At 42.0% G+C, this 15797-nt stretch overlaps 1 long non-coding RNA gene across 2 annotated transcripts; it reads left to right on the forward strand.

Annotated features, from left to right (window-relative positions):
• Window positions 1-12839: 12839 nt before the first annotated feature.
• On the forward strand, window positions 12840-15277 carry LOC307030843. Of its 2 annotated transcripts, XR_013805804.1 has the most exons (4): window positions 12840-13054; window positions 13202-13856; window positions 14399-14548; window positions 15029-15277. It is a non-coding gene; the product is annotated as an uncharacterized lncRNA (long non-coding RNA). The 2 variants fall into 2 exon arrangements; XR_013805803.1 differs by having other exon boundaries at window positions 14399-15277.
• The last annotated feature ends 520 nt before the right edge of the window (window positions 15278-15797 follow it).

Here is a 15797-nt window from a genome sequence, read left to right on the forward strand (position 1 = left end):
GGTTAAGTCCTTGGACCTCAGAGTTGATGGATTTCGCAGCTGGACTAAACCGAAGTTGGTCTGCATTTCCCTGGGCTGGCTAGTGTCAATGATTGATGGCTGTAGTAGCTGAGCCAAGTCTACGTAGTTACCCAGGAGAATCTGCTGGCGCAAGACGGGGGACACGGGGGAAGAGGGATAGACTGAGGAGGCTGGCTGGATGGGTGGTGTTGCTTTGGCTAGAGCGTAGCTGGTTGCACAGGGAGGAAAAACATTTGGGTGTTGGGGAAGGGAGTTGGAGGGGGAAAGGATAGACCAGTTGGGAAAGAAGGTACTGGGTAAGAGTCGGCTAATGGGTTAGCATGTAGCATGGCCCCTTGGGTTACTTGGTGAGGCGCTGTTGCTACGGGGTTAGCTGCTAAAGGAGGAAGGTAAGCAGAAGCTGGGTTGCTGTGGACTGCTGAAAGGTAGAGAAGAAGAAGGGATGGAGGGATGAAGGGATGTACTGTATGTGCAAGGGGATTTTGTGAAGCCTGTGAGCACAGGGATGAGAGAAAGGTTGACATGAGCTGCGACATGTCAGACACAGAGAGAGCAGGCACAGAGGGCAATACGACCTGGCCCCCACCAGAGGGTGCTGGTGAGTTGGGCCGTGTCCGTGGAGGAGGACGGCGGCCTGTGACATCACGACCCTCGGTGGCGCGCGCCGCGCAGGGAGAGCTGTGTGTGTCGTTGTTCTTGCCATTGTGCTGCTGTACGCTTTGTAGAGGTTGAACAGTCTCGTCTTGTTGTCGTTTCAGTGAAAATGGATGCCATTTTCTTTCAGGAAACGTTGGAGTTCCACCTCCGTAGTTCGGGCTCCGTAGTTCGGGCTACGTTTCGGAGCGCGGCTCCGTCCGAGAGGCGTGTCGAGTGCGCCGCTGCGAGTGGCCGGGGGCTGCGGATGATGCAGGCTGCCGGTGGTGGGGAGATTGGAGCTGGCTGTGCCTTTTGTGGCCCCGGTTGTTTGCCCTCGCTGGCGGAGTAGATGAAGCCTGGGACCTGTCTGGAGTTGGAGGTATCTCGTTGGGGGAGCTTGAGTGGGAGCGGTGGCGGCTCGTGTGTGGGACACCGATTTCCGAGCGCACACGGCTCCGTTTGGATGCTTGGCTTAGATCCGACTGCTGACCCGAGGATGGCGGGTAGCCGATGTCGAAGAGATCTTCATCTGACTCCGGCGAGATGATCAGCAGTTCAGGATTCATGGTCAGTCAAATGTTCTCGTGGTAGCGTTTAGCTTGTTTGAACCGTGACGACGCATGGCGTGAATCACGGTCTGCCTGTCGGTCCTTGAGAGGATGGAGACAAGCAGTGGCCGGAAGTTTTGCCGGATATAAATAGGGGTGGCCGTGGTTTGAGGCAGAGTTTTAGGCGTGGCCATGCTCCTGAACCTATGTTAACAATTTAACCTCATTTAAGTGGATCAGATAAGATGGCTTCTGCTGCAACTTTCTGGTCAGGTTGAAGGCTGGGAATCTGAACTAAGGCGACTGCCAGTGAATGTCACACCACAGGCAAGGATGTCCGCATGATTTGGGATTGCTCTTTCTCTTTCTCAACCTACCATGGTGGTCGGAACAACGGTTTTTCACACTGAAGTCTGGAGAAGAACACAGACTATGCACGGTAAACTGAAGAGAAGGAGGAGGGAGAGCTGTGCCCAGATTAACGGAGTAGAGAAACATCTTTAAACACTGAAAACCTGCGATTTGATTGGATGGAAAACATCCACAAGCATAAAAGCATCCTCCCTTCTAAGAATTTCTGCTGTGTGCACAAATGCCATCCTGTGAGCTCATGTTTTTTTTGACGAGAATGAGCTGGACCCTTCCTACGCGACCAGAACTTATTAACGCTTGCTTGTCTAGTGACATTTTAAGATAGAATGATCATTGTGCACTCAATAATGTAAAACAGACACACACAAACAGTATATAAGCAAAGCATTATTTTGTTCAAACTGGTTGTCCAGCCCATTGATGAACACCCATTGTCACTATAAAGACGCAGCGAAAAGACAATAATTTTGAGGTAAGCCCCTTTTTTACAACATCTAAAGAAATAGAGAGGGGAAGAGGAACAGTGAACAAATGAAAGGAGAAAAGAGGAGATAGGGGGGGGAGAGGTGAGGCGATGGGAGGAATGACGGCAGTGTGCGGCGGAGGCATATGTCACACCCTATCAGGCGACAGGACGAGTGAAAGATACAGTATTGCCTCTGCCGTGTTAGGGAACCGAACACTCCAACACACACACACACACACACACACACACACACACACACACACACACACACACACACACACACACACACACACACACACACACACACACACACACACACACACACACACACACACACACACACACACACACACACACGGCCCAGCCGAGCTTATCTGGCTCTCCACGGCTGCGCGGCCTCCATGCAGAGCAGCCGTGGCTGTCGGCACAGGCCCGGATCATTTTGGACAGCATCATTAAATGCCACGTCATTACCCGTTATGGAGTAGTGCTCTCACTCCCTGCCTCTCCCCCGGGACGGTGTATCCCATCTGATAGGTATGGAGAAGTGTGTGTTTGCATGCATGTCAGTGCGTGTCGGCGTTGCCCATGTGTTTGCGAAAATAGTTTGATGGAGGCAGGCAGAGACAGAGGTGTCGGCTTGTGGAAATGGGACGGACTTGAGAGACGGAATTGGCATTAAATATCCGACGTGGCGTGAGGATTGACTTTGACTGGAGCGCAAGGGGGCTATTAGCTTATCTTTAAGGCCGTGTTTGTCACAGCGCTGAGGGCAGCTCCGCCAGAGACGCCTGGAGAGAGAGGGTAGGGGGGGGGGGGAGAGTGGAGCCGAGCGTGGGCTGAACGATATGGATAGGTGAAGGCTCCCGGTGGGACTCGCTGCCTGAGCTGGCGAGCTGCGCTGGGAAAGGAGTGGAGGAGAGCGGCTAAATTGAAGGTTTATTTATCCAATTCGCTGTCAAGGTCGGCTTGTCGGGGAGCTGTCCTGTGTGTGTTCACAAAATGCCAAAATCTCGATGAATTGTTTAAAAAAAAATAGAACGAGCACTCGTTGAGGGGAAGGGGAAGGGGGAATCAATGACCTTTGGTTGCGTCAAGCTTCAAGCTGCCAGCAGCTCTTAAGGCTGTCCTTACCGGCCATTATGGTTGGCTTTTAAAAACAAGGCAGGGAAGAGGGGAGCTGTCGAGAGAGAGTAGTCCAACATTGACACAAACATACACACACTAGCAGAAGATCTACACCGACGATTCGAACGCACACACATACCTGCGTGTACTTCCTAAAAGGCAATTTCCTGGGATTGATACACATCTTACATACTAAAACAAACAAAGTTCTTCAACTGTTGTTTTAACTCACTGCAATTCCCTGGAACGGCATCGTCAAAGGCGATGCATTGTTTGCTTCCATTGAGTTTCTATCGCAATCATTTCTATCAGAAGGACACCTACTTAGCTTTTAGCTCATTTTACATGATTGGATGGTGTAGCAGCTCCAAAAGTGAACCAAGTGCTGCTCATCAGTGATAATCAGTTTATCCTTTTACATCTCAATGAATAAGATGGGTAAGTGCGGTGCACCGGGGCTGATGGGCCATCCTGGTTCAGCATGACTAACTCTGGAAATGCAGGTTGAATATGAAAAAGGGCTTTTGATGTAGAGCATTAATCAGCTTGGCTCCGGCTTGAGTTGCTACTGCTGCAGTGTTACAGCGCTCCTTTACAGGGACCCCCTCGTCAAAGTTTTGGAAGGCCTCTGTCAAAGTGAAAAGAACATGACCTTTAAGATCGTATCAGCATGTTTGCTGGTGCATACACAGCCAGGGAAAGGGTTCAGTGGCCCATCAGAAAAAAAACAAGAGAAAAGACAGGGAAAGAAAAGAAAATTGTAATTCACTCAGAGGGCGGTTTGAAAGAGCGGTTTGAAAGAGCAGTTTGCTGACGCTCAAGAGTGAGCAAATGTAATGCCACGGAGGAAATGAGGATGGAAATGACCTCTGAGCGCGGAAAGATTTGTTTTACTTGATTGTTTTTTTTAACATTCAGAATTTCATAAAGCTCACATTAGAGTTTAGAGACAACATCTTGGGAACAATGGAAAAACAGGTGAACTTAAAATGTACTTGAAATATATGAATAAATACCAAACCTGTCTGGCCTAAACCAGTGCATACATTATGTTGACCAAATGTATTTTTATATCATGTTTGCGGAACATTTGTTTGGAAGTTCTGCATCAGCTGGATTTTGCAGGTCAGATGGCCGTTCTCGAGAGCTCCATCTTCTGTGTGTGTGTGTGTGTGTGTGTGTGTGTGTGTGTGTGTGTGTGTGTGTGTGTGTGTGTGTGTGTGTGTGTGTGTGTGTGTGTGTGTGTGTGTATTTATTGAGTGTTATGAAGAGCTGATAGTGATGTGATGGTGGTCATCAGTCACCTCCTACACCCTGTCTTCTAGTCTATGGCTTGGCTGCTCACTGTCTGCTCCGTGACACACAAATCTGCCCACTAACACCAACATCTGATAGCATCACATTGTCCTAAAACTCCATTTATTTTTTATTTTATAGTTATTATACAGCTGTACATCAGTTGTACCCTTTATCACTTAAAGCAGAAGCCTATTGATGGCATGTTGGTTGATTAGGCGCAGCAGAGCAAGCTTGAAACATAACACTGATATTGTATCACCTTATAAAAGTGATAAAATGATTAGTGTTAGCAGACTAAATAATGATCTATCAGTCACAGAGACCTTAGCATTTGTTTGAAGCTGTGTCTCTATCATCCTGATGATGGTATGCCCTATACTCATTCGCCTTTTTTTGTTTTGGTCTCAACCTTCTCCCTTGGGGAATATGTGGTGTGTTAGTGCCCTACTATGTTTACGGGCTACTTACTTTCAATGTTCAGTTTTGACGGCAGTTTTTCCTCATCAGGGCTCTATAAATAAAGAACTACGGCAGATATGTAATATTCAACACAGCCGAACCATGTATTACAATGCCGTTATGTGCTGACTTTCAAAGAGAAAAGCAAGCACACTCGGAATAAAGTATTATTTTTAAAAAACGTTTTCGGATTTCACATCGCATAAACACCATTTCCCAACGTGCATTGCGGCTAAACCATCCAATCACCGAGCTGAGGATCTTGCTGTTTCCGGTATTTGTTTATGACGATGTGATGTGAGATGTGAGACTGGGTTGGAGAATTGCACAGGGGAAAATAAGGGATCTATGCCACACTTTTAAATGCGGATTTTGTTAAACTAATACATTTGCGCTTTGGACCAACGCTATAAATTGACGGGGAAGGGGGTAGCAATAAAGATAACACCATTAAACAGTTACACAACATAACAGAAAAAATATCGAAAGCAGGATCCCTAGCAACCACCTTGGTAACAATGAAAACGTTGTATGGACACAATTTCCTGAAGTAATCTTCGTAATAACTAGCAAACTAAATACCATGTACATCCACTGCACACATAATCTGAAATAACAACTCATATTTCTCGCATCAAATGACATCAAAACGCATTTTAATGGCCAAACTAACCTTAAAATAGGCATTTTCCACCGAGAATAAAACGAAGGTCGGCCATGTTTTTTTTTGTCTGCAGGGAGAAATTTGAAGATCACGTGACATAGACGCCAGCCATTGGAAATTAATGGTGAAAAAAAACATAGGGATCCTACAATTTCAGAGGCGTTTTTGTAGAAATACTACGTCCCAAGTTGTGGACCAACGTAGTTATTACACGTTTAGATGTGAGACTGGGTTGGAGTATCCTGGAATCCATTTTGAACCTCCTTAGCCTGCGGAGGAAGAAGAGCCGCTGTCGAGCTGTTTTGGTGATGGTGTTAGTGTGATGAGTCCATGTCAAGTCCTCAGTGAAGAGTCCATGTAAGGTCCTCAGCAACCTGAAGCTGCTGATTCTCTCCACCGTAGTCCCATTGATGGCAATGGGGGCGTGTCCCTCTCTCTGCTGCTTCCTGTAATCCACAATCAGCTCCTTGGTTTTGCTGACGTTGAGATGGAGGTTGTTATCCTGTCACCAAGATATCAGGTTTTCGACCTCCTCTCTGTACGCCGTCTTGTCGCCGTCGGTGATCTGGCCGATGACGGTCGTGTGGTCAGCAAACTTCACGATGGTGTTGGAGCTGTGTGTGGCCACGCAGTCGTGTCTGAACAGGGGAATTGATCCAATGTCATTATATATATATATATATATATATATATATATATATATATATATACATACATATTGTAATTGTTTTAAATGTTGCCATGACTATTTGAGGCACCTAAAATACGATATCTCTATAAAGAACTGGCTATGTCTCTGGTCTCAGTGCTGGAGCGTGTCCAATCTCTGACAGAAAGACCTGCTACTTCCCTTAATTTATGCCCTTTCTATATTGATGGCACAACTGTGTATTGCTTTGTTGTAAATCATGGTGCATTTCATGTTCATGGAATGAGCCTAATTCCAAATCCCTGTTTCCATAATGTAATACCAGCCGTACAGAGTCCTGGAAAGAAACATCTCGTCAAACTGTGTGCAGTGTGTATCCCCTCGGCGTTAGAGATTAAGCTGCATTAACACGTTGTTGCTAAGGTCTCAGTGGTACATGGTTTGATTACTTAAAGTGCAAGTCTCTTTTCAGTTTTTCACAAAGAAAAGTCTCTGGACGTAATGGTTCTCTTTCTCTCTTGAGCTCAATGCATTTCCCTCAAGCATACTGTGATTACAATTTATATTTGTCCCTCAGCATTCTCTCTTTTTCTCTGTCAGAGTTAAGGAGAGATCACACAATATCTCCTGTGAACATTTTCCAAAGGATAAATATCCCAGGGTAGCAACAACCTCCACCTTTTTTCCGAACCCCCCCCACCCCCACCCCTATCTGCAATTTGTACTGGCCAACGCAGCATGTTGAAAAGAGAAGGACGAAAAATGAAATGAATAAATGTCGCCTGATTCCACGAGCCATGCGTCCCCAAAGCCATTCAGTGATCAAGATCCATGTCACGTTCTCGTGTTTACACCAGTGGAATCTAACACGGCACACAGGTCCCAGGCCTCGTTCTGATAAGAAAGTGTAAAGCTGAGAGCAATGTGGACATAACTAAAGCAGAAATCCCATGTAGAAGAAGAAAAGGCAATTTTCTTCAACCATATGCCAAGAGACAGAGTTAGGCATCACTCACTTTTTTTTAGGAATTGGAGGATGTTTAAGAGTCATTGGTAAATGTACAACTTAGGTGATATTTTTTAAAGCTTTGGCCATTATTGCTGACAGAAACTCAACCAGCTGCTAGATACGCTATAACACTGCTTCACATGTTACACAATACACAATTGTTCACATGATCTACAGTTTGTGTGTTAATGAATGTACTGTCTTGATTATACCCTGTATGTGTGTGTGTATACTGTAAGTGTATGTGCATTTAGTAGGTTTTTGTAGGTATATGCCAAGAGTCATTGAACTAGTCAAGTTGCGTTGGTTCTCTAGTTGCCAGCAGGGGGCCATTACTGGTGACGCAAAAAGTACGTTTGTGTAAAAGTCAACCGAAATTGCCCGGTTTTGGTGTTCTTTTGAGTTTTTTCTTAGAACTTTAACTCTTTAACAGTTTGTTTGCAGTTTATAAAGTTAATTGTAGTTTATGTTTGCATAAAAATGCCTGATTCAGCTTACGGTTGTACTGAGCCACAACCTCTCGCGTAATTTTCTTTAAAAATAACAAGATAGCAACTAAAATGCCAAACTCAATGCCACAAAACCACAAACCAGTCTATAGTATATATACAGTCTATGGTAGGTGAATATTATTGTCTACATGCCTATAAATCATTTGTTACAATTACCACGTGCTCATGTCTGTGCAGTATCAAACATCATGTATGTATCTACAAATGTGCATGTGATCATCTGAAGTTTGATGTGGATCCAGGCCTAATTTGGTGCTGGGAGGCTTTGGCTCAACATGAAAGAAGAACTCACGAGACGGATGGAGTGGCTGACTGTGGTGTGCCAATCTGCCGTTCTGACAGAAAACAGAGAGAAAAATATTGAAAGATTAATAAGATGAACAATCAGAGGAAAAAATACAACTGGTGGGAATACATTACACTTAAGTACAAATGGATTAGATCACTCTGCAACCAAAAGATAGTTATGGCTGATCTTGTCAATCATTTGTTACCCAGAATGACTTTTTTGCTTGTGTAAGCAAAAAAGTTGCATGTCGTTTCTTAAAGCAACATGGATATGTACAACAGAGCTGGATCCAGAACCCTAACCCTAACCCTGGGATTTAGTTTGTGCAGTTAGGGTCAGTGTCCAGTTTGTCAGCCGGAAACTACCAAGTAAAGACCAACACATTTATTTGTTAGCTGGATGTTGCCGCTGTTGAGTGTGTGACTTTTTTTGCGTTACACGGATCATCCTCCTGGCTCCACGACTGTCAGACAAAACGGTAAAGCTCACTCAGAAAAGTTGGCATCTTTCGGTTGGTTGAAAAAACAATGTCAAACGTAGAACCTAACAAGGGATATCGTCATTGGCCAATACCGTCAACACAATAATGTTTGCTTCTTTCTGTTGCTGCATGATTCATGCTCTGACTTCTTTTGTTGCCATTTTGTATTTTCTTAACCTGTTAAGCCCAGAGACCCCGGTACCGGGGCTCTCCTCGAACATCTTTCAGGGCACAGTGTCTGAGGGCATGTTCATTTAATAAACTATGAATGTTTTATATCTATGTAACGGGAAGAAAGTCATCTAACTGATCATTTTTATTTAAAAAAAAAAAAAAAAACACAATGCTAACGCTGAACTAGCAACGAGTGAAAAATGCTAATAGATGACTGCACCGAAATTCACTCACAAAACCTTATTATTTATATTTGCACATCCAACAACACATCGTTTCACAATGTGAGGGGACACAGAATTGAGGGGTACCCTTCATTATCACTCAATTATACGAACTCTCTGAGATAATAAGAAGAACAGACATCAAAACATATGGCACTAGGTAGCTAAAAACGCTAACATGGCTCACCTGTGTGGTAGTTTGGTCAAAAGTGGTCTTCAATGGCATTAAAACAATGCTGAAGTTAATCCATAGTTTAATCCAATGTATCTGTGTCACTTTGATTGATTTCTAATAATCCATGAGCAATAAACCAGCTTTTCGGTTTTGAGATGTCAGACCGAGAGACAGCTTCACTCTGGTACAAAACTGCGTGCGTGAAGCCCCCACCTTTTTGTTTTACCATGTGTGTGTGTGGGGAGATTGCCCTTCAATTATTTTGGCTCTAACGGTCAGAAAGAGATGTCAATCACCAAAATCGACCAATGGGTTGTAAAACTTTAAAATCCCCATTTCCACCCAAATCACCTCAGAGGTGGAGTTTCTTTTGCTAAACCCCTCAAAAAAGGTCAAATGTCACTTGTTTTGCATCAATCTTAATACAGGGTACTTATTATATGTTGTACTTTGGATTCCTAAAGCTTTTAGTCTACCTTACCATCATCCAAGGGTAGTTTTCACTATAAGTAAAACATAAGTTTTGGACGGACACAATCATTTACAGTTTTTTTACTATGTTCAATCGGAATTTTCTTTAAAATAAAAAACATCTATATTGATTCTGACTTTTCTACATCCAACTCACAGGTTTATCATTACTTTGAGAAAAAAGATTATTAATTTAACCCTTTTAGAAGTGAAGATATGATAATTTGTTCTGGGAATGTCATTTTCGAGCCTGAGACCTGAAAAACAGGCTCAGGGTTAAAGTGCTACTTCATTGGTTTTTAGAGCATCTACCCAATGGACTGCAGTTGCAAAAATATCGTGTTGGTTGACACATTTACAGACATTTTGAATATTCTCTTTTGTAAGAAATACAATGAAAGTTCAAATATCTAGAAACTATTGAATTTGTCTGTGTGTACTTGCAGAAATAGTTCTGTATTTTTAGGTGATGGTTTTCTTTTAAAAATAGCTCTAAAAATAGCTTCAGAGATTTGGACCTTGACTTCATAATGGGATTTCAGGATGCTTGGCGTCTTTTTGCAAATTGCACGACTGTGTCATTTACAGGTGATAGCTGTTTCTCGTAGACGCTCAATTAGAGAACTTTCTTTATTCTTATTTACTGTTGAAGTCAAAGAGAACATTTTTCTTTCCCATCTTCCCTACAACCAAACTGCTCATCATACTGAAGGGAGACTTCCATAAATGTTTAATGACATCGGGTACAACTGCCACTTTGAAATGTGCTGCTCTTTTAATTTCCTTTCGTCTTTTTTCTTCGTTAGCTCACCCTATGCTAATGTCCCTGAATGTCTCGCAGCGTGCCCTGAAGGGAGCCAATTGTGCGCTTGTGATACTGCGCTTTTACTTATGTGCCAATGCTAATTGAGCAAATGATAGTTCTTCTTCCCGCATCTTGCTCCAGCCTTTTCTTTGATTTTATGTATTTCTCTTCTTGCATCACACATTCAGATCATGTCAGTTACAGCTGTCCAACTTAGAGTCTGTTTTCACTTTTGTGCAGCTAGTGCAGTATAAAACCTAGTTCTTTGCCAGTTTTTACTGTGGTGAGGAGACTAAAACATGTACTTAATCCTGACTACAGAGAAGATAAGACAATAAAGAAGGAAAAAGAGCACAAGGAAATGAGAAAACAAGAACAGAATGAGAGAAAACAACTTACGACTAAACCATAGAGGTGACCGATGGCTGATCGTGAAACCTTCCCCAGTGTGTTGGATAATAGGAAGGGTTCTGCCTGAGGTCTTAACCCTCTGAGACCCACATAGGACACTTCCGTTTTTGTATATTTTTGTGTTTTGCCTTATAAATTGTAATTTCTTTACAGTATAGTCAAGTTTTACACATCCCATAAATCAGCACAACCTCAGCTAATGATATATGCTACTAATTAGAGACTTATATACAGTGTTCGGACAAAGTAACGCGTTACTGTAACGCGTTACAGTAACACCGTTATTTTTGGCAGTAACTAGTACTAACGCGTTATTTTTTAAATTCAGTAACTCAGTTACTGTTACTACAGGGTGCGTTACTCCGTTATTTTTTTTTATAGTCTCGGCTCCCAGACATTGGTGAGCGGCGCCAACAGCGAGGCGAACAGAGATGAGAACTGTACTTAAGTACAGTACTTGAGTAAATGTACTTAGATACTTCCTGTGTCACATGCGGAGACGCGCTGTGGGCGTGTTTGTGTGTGTTTACTAACAAGACTATCATGGCGGCTGCAGAGCTCAAGTCGAGTTTTTCCGCCTGGAGATATTCTCACTATTTCACTTTTGTCGAGCACAAAGAAAAGAACGTTTTTGTTAAATGTAAGTTGTGTCTTGGCGGGTCAAAGATCCTATCTACTGCCCAAAACAGCAATTCAAATATGTTGAAACATCTGCAGAAACAACATGCTGGGACGAAGCTAGTAGCCTAGCTAAGACCACAGACCCAGACTCATCCGACGCCACTCCACCTCCACCTAAGCAACAGCGGCTGGATTTTAACCGAGGGACTGCTAGCCAGGGAAAAGTTGATAAAGCCATTGCACGGTATGTTGTAGAACACATGCAGGCTGTTTCTACTATTTCTATTCCTATTTCTTGATCAACAGATTGTATTATTCTCCAATGCAATAACAGTAGGCCTACTGAAATGAAGGCGATAAGGGCATTAATGGGAGCCCTTTTTTTAAGTAACTAATACGTTACTGTTCACGTTACTTTTGGGTGTAAGTAATCAGTAACTGAGTTACTTTTTAAATGAAGTAACTAGTAATGGTAGTTACTGGTTTTCAGTAACTAGCACAACACTGCTTATATACAATATAATATGGGATATTTGCCCATAAAAAATGTTTTCTTTTAAGGCGAGACACGGCAGGCAAAAACATCGTTTTTCATGCACTGGTCAATTTTGAGATGTTGTGCTATTTTGATTCCATAACATGTTTTCTTTCAGGCTTTTGGAAGGAAAACGTACAAAATACACATTTAAGTGTTTATTTTACTATAGTTTGTCTATTTGCGTCTGTAAATATCTCCTAAATTCACCAAAAGTTGACATTCTAAAGTAACATAAAGTACCGCGACCGCTGTTTGCACCATATCATCAGAGATATCGTTGGAAAGCTCCGTCTCTCCTGCACAATCTCATCGGATCCAAATATGGTCATTTCCTTTGTATCAGCAACCAATCGTGAAAGTACAAAGGGGTCTTAAAACAAGAAACGAAATATCATTGGCTGGTGTCAATTTCTGACAATGTGATTCGTTCAGATGCGTCACGTGGTGTGCTAAAACACTTCCTGGTTAGCTTTCCGCTAGAAATTGAAATCTCAAAATGGCAAAAGAACGGCAAAAAAAACGTTCACAGCGAAGACGACAACAATTGACACTTGCACGAAGCAAGGTTATACAAAAAACAAATGACCCCGAACATGAAATACCTTGACGGAGTGCGTCGATGCGCAAGCTGCCATCCAAAGAACAGGAGGGTTTAGCTAGCGCCACACTGCAATCTTTAAAGGTCGTTTTCAAAAAATTCGTTTTTCTATGGAGCCCCTAAAGGGACATGGGAAAAAAAAAAAAAAAAACAGAGAGAGAAAAAAAAAAGTCAGGATAACGGGTTTGTATCTCGTGCGCACGCGAATGCTTCTTAAAAAAAAGTCAGGATAACGGTTTAAGGGAGCATACAGTAGACCAACATTTCAATTGAAATAACAGTGGAAAGGTATATTTTAATCTCGGACTTCATTATAAGGACATTACGGTCCTGCTTGCACGTCGTCACCGTTACATTCTCTCAGAACGGCATATTCCGGTCGTATTTTCAGGTAGCTCATCCAAGTCCAACCCATAAACAATGGCAGGGGAGGTGGACATATTCACGTTCCTGAAAAGGCGAAATATACCCGATAATATCGTCAATCAACTGAAAGATGACAAGGTAAGTTATTCTGCTGTTTACATGTTGCATGCACTCACAGCTAAATGTAGCATTACACTGTTTTTAGCCTATAGGCAACTTCGTTAGCCTCATTTAGCTAACTTGCTAGTATGGTAACGTTGTTTACATTTCTTCTGCTTTCTCCAGATCGACATTAACGTCATAAATGTCATGACTGATGAGGAGTTGGGGAAATATTTTGAGAGATATGGTGACCAACTTGCACTGCGAGCCTTTTGTCGGCAAATAACGGGGACAAACGAAACAACTGTTAAGTCGGGAGAACGAACAACAGTTAAGTCATCTCTCATGGAGAAAATAAGAGTCAGACTACAGGGAAAAAGGGGAAAAGGCAGACCCTGATGTCGGCCCTGGTGTTGGAAATAAAAATGCTTCCAAAGACTCACGGAGGGTGGAAAAAGGATGGCTCAACTTTCAAAAAGGTAAATATTACCAGGTCCGTAAAAGACAGGGAGGTGGGACGTGGCACATGTCAGTCCAGAAAACAATGACCATGGAGGAGCTACTGGATATTGGCAAAGCCTTGTTTTTTCCAAATGGGAAGTCTGCCAAAGGACCGCTGAAAGACTTCAAGTTTGACGTTCATGATTTTAGTCACTGCCCAGTACCCCTTGAAAACACAGTGCAACAGCTTTACGATCAAACCAAACTACGAATGCTGCGCATCTACACCTGCTCCAAGGAAAAGGATAAAGAAGTTTCTTGAAAGGATGCCACAATAATGGTCTCTGACTCCGACACATCTTCGGACTTCGAGCCCACAGACCATAGGCCAATCAAGGTGTGCTATTTTTGTCTTTTTCCACTTTTGTATTCAGTCAAAAACGTATTGTTGTGGAAGTCTTTAGACATAATTGTACTAAACAGGTGAAAATGTTTGTTTGGAATGTGAAACTTCAATTAAAGTACATACAAGTAATATATAGCATATGTGTAGGTGCACTATTTAACTCTAAACAAATATGAAGGTGGCCCATTTCAAAATATAAGGTTTTTAAATGTGAACGTATTTAGTGTAAGCCGATTAACTGCACATTCACCTCTTACCCCCTTTTTCCCCCAGATATATCTATTTACTAAATGTAATGTGCAATCCATTTGTAACATTAAAAAATCCTAAAAAGATAAATATATCTATTGATTTTCTCAGTCGGAGTAATAGTTGAGTTAGAAGAGCTGCTCAGATGTATAAATATTGGCTCTTACATTTCTATTCACTTCTTTGCATATCCAAAACCATAAATAACTAAAAATGTATTTAATTGAACAGCTCTCCAGTCTATACAAGTCCATCATCTGCTAATCTGCTCATTTCATTTTTAGACCAGGAGAAAGCAGAGACTGTCTGTGAGGAACCAACCTAGGAGATATCATCCCTCGAGGATCGGAACAGATCATCCAGTGCATCACATTGAGAGATCCTCAGATTCAGATCCAGCACCCAACGACTCAGTGCAGGAAACAAATGAAGAAGTAAGCCTCCTGTATAAATTGTGTCATTTTTACAACTACAATTGGTTGATGCAGGAATTTGAAAAGAGCAGTATTGCTTTGAAAATCTCCAACATGTTCAAACATTCAATGTGGCTCTTTTTGAAAACCCTAGAACTATATACTTTTAACTGAAATCAGTTTGAACTGACATTTTTCAAACAGTTATTCAACCAAGCATGTCATTTTATCTAACTCTGAGGAAGGATGTACAGAAACGGTTGATTGATGTTGTTGATATGGCCCTCTAGTGGCATTTAGGTATCATCTACAGGTGACAACAGCTTAGTTTAGAATAAATCACAGGTGTAGTGTAAAATAATACGAAAATGGGGTTGAAGAGACTGCATGATCACGTATACAATCACAATATGTGTATCAATGAATGTTATTTCATCTGATCATGCATGCATGCACTGTTATAATGATAAAAAAAAAAAAAATTCATTTAATTTTACCTAGACAAGAGAATCAAGCAGACCACCAAGACTTGCCCCTCCTGAGATGATTTCCACAGAAGTCATGTCTTCTCAATCTTTGGATGATACTGGCAGTAATCTTTGTCAATCCAGGAGCAGGCATGCATCTCAAGAGGACTGTTTGTTTCCTGCCTCAAATCAAGATGCAGACGAGTCAGACTCCGCTCTTGCCCTTGCCATTCATGCATCTATGGAAGACTTTGAAGTACAGGTTGGACCTATTTCTGGATATTATGCTGATGATCTGGACGACACTCTTCCCTGGAATCCACATCACCTCAACTCTTTGCAGGTATATTGTAGGAATACGTTTTTTGTAATAGTGCTGCAAAGTGTTACTTTTGTTTTAATTAAAAAGAAATCATCAAATAATGTTTTTGTCTATAAAATGTCCAAAAAAGAAAATAATTGCTATTACGAGTTCACACAGCCCAAGCTGATGTCTTAGATTACTTGTTTAGTCCAACCACAATTCAACAATTGAAAGATATTGAGAATATGTGAGATAAAACATCATATTCAGACCCACAGAATAATTAGTGCTTTCGCTTGAAAAATAAATAGCTGAATTGATGCATTGCTTGTCAGGTTGATGATTAATTGTCTGTCAACTAATTTATTGACTTATCAATTTGTAATCACTGAATGACGATGCAGCATCACCAAGGGGATCTGAAAAAGAAGTCCGCTCTGTGAAATTCAGACGGGTAAAGATAGTTCAAGATGTTCTAAATGTCTTCATGGATCCGAAA

The sequence above is a fragment of the Notothenia rossii genome, assembly GCF_949606895.1.
Source record: "Notothenia rossii genome assembly, chromosome: 2".
NCBI lineage: Eukaryota > Metazoa > Chordata > Actinopteri > Perciformes > Nototheniidae > Notothenia > Notothenia rossii.